We start from the raw sequence: 1921 nt of genomic DNA, 5'->3' as shown, positions 1-1921 counted from the left end.
ATGTTATGGTGGGCTTGTAGCTAGGGTTTACATTTTCAGCCTTGATTATGGTTATTTATCTGGTAATGGATGTTATAGAGCTATTAATTGTTGGTTTTAATGATTGAATGCTTATTAGATATGAAATTCTAGAGGAAAAGTTTAAATTCCAGAAATTAAAACTAACCTGTTTAGCTTCTAACCAGCTTCATTCGTCCATGTTAGGAGCCGAATCAGGCTTAGGTCAAAACATGAAAGTTGTATAAAATGATGTTATATAGTTGTATGAAAAATTTCAGCTCAATCAGGATACTGTATCATGTTAAATGACCAAAATACCCTTGACTGCCAAATGTACTGTTTTGCAGACAGTTTTATGTTTTCCTCTGAGATGTCACATTTTGATATTGAAAATGCATGAATTGGTTGTTGATGTCTTCATAACAATTGTAGTTCTCTGTCTTACCTTCGATATGGTATAAATTTTACCCCAAACCGATAGGCGTAGCTTTAGTTGTGACCGAAACGCCAAGAGACGTCAAATCAGCCATTTAGCCATTTGCTTTTAAACTTGATTTCTAGTTGCCTTGTTAAGACTTGTGTTGTAATTGGATTATTTTGAGCCTAGTTGAAGGGCTATTGTGGTAACATTGCCTATGTGTGACATTGGGGCTGATTTGAGGAAAATAATGAAGTCATAAGTGGCTGGAAAATAGGTAAACACAAGGGGCATGCTGCCCAAATTTTCACTAGAGGTATAAACCAGCCTTTGAGTTCTGGTTCAATAATCTGCAAATTTGACCTAGATCCACTAAAAACTGGATTGAGTTGTCTTCATGAAAATTGTAACTCTTTGTCTTAGTTTCGAGACACTATCTAGTATATCTTGATCCGATAAACATAGCTCTGGTTATGGTCAAAATCGTATAACCCGTTTTTATACCGTTTTCATTTCCGCGCACGCACACATGCATTTCTTTGTCGTTTTTGCCGTTTTGGCCATTTTAGTCCTTATTTCCATTTGTGATGGTCGATTGACTGATAGTTGAGTATAATCTTCTGTCACAGGCAGTGACAAACCGGACGGAGTCAGTGGACCCGTATAAAGTGCTTTGATTTGCGTTCTAACTATTTTGAGTGAGTAATTGGGTTGGTTTATATGATAAATTGTCAAAGTGCCTTGTATATGTTAAACGGGTATTTAGGCGAGGGTGTACTTTATCTCACTCAACCTAAGCCCATCTTTTGTTCTTGATTTAATATGTGAGAATACATGCCTTGTGTTGAGTATCACCCTTTTGCTGTGTGCTGTTGGGGTGATTACATGACTTGAGTTGAACCCCTTATGCTGTGTACTGTTGGGGCGAGTACTTTGTTGAGAGATATCATCTATTGAGAGATTGGATATCTCAGGGCTTGATTCCAGCCCGATTCCAAGGGTAGACGGACTATTCGAGCCAGCCGGGATTGGTTGAAGTTAGTTCCATGCTAACCTTGGGATTTCGTTCTTTATTAAAGCTTTGATTAAAGCTAAGTGATTTTGTTTTGCTCGAACTGCTACGTGCTGTTGACTGGCCGGCGGGGGTTGATAAGGTGAACGGGAAAAGTTAAGTGGTGTCTACGGACTCTGAGTATTTTGGTTGACAGAGTGTCAACAGGTGGTCAAACTTGAGGAATTGAACTGGCTTTGAAGCCACCCGTATCCTACCATTGTCATGTTACATTTCTGTCTATTGATATAAAATAACTTGGTTTACATGTTTATTTGGATGTGATTTTACATTTTTACCACTGATTATTCACTAAGCATATAGTTTACCCCATTCCATTTGTTTTCCTTAGAAGGGGCCGACGCGGGGAAAGCTCAGGAAGATGTATAGACTTTTGGTTTATAGAATAGTTGATTTTGCCCTAGTACTTGTTATAAGTTGACTAGTAAGAT

The sequence above is a fragment of the Coffea arabica genome, chromosome 5e (assembly GCF_036785885.1).
Source record: "Coffea arabica cultivar ET-39 chromosome 5e, Coffea Arabica ET-39 HiFi, whole genome shotgun sequence".
NCBI lineage: Eukaryota > Viridiplantae > Streptophyta > Magnoliopsida > Gentianales > Rubiaceae > Coffea > Coffea arabica.
This window is presented reverse-complemented; position numbering follows the sequence as displayed.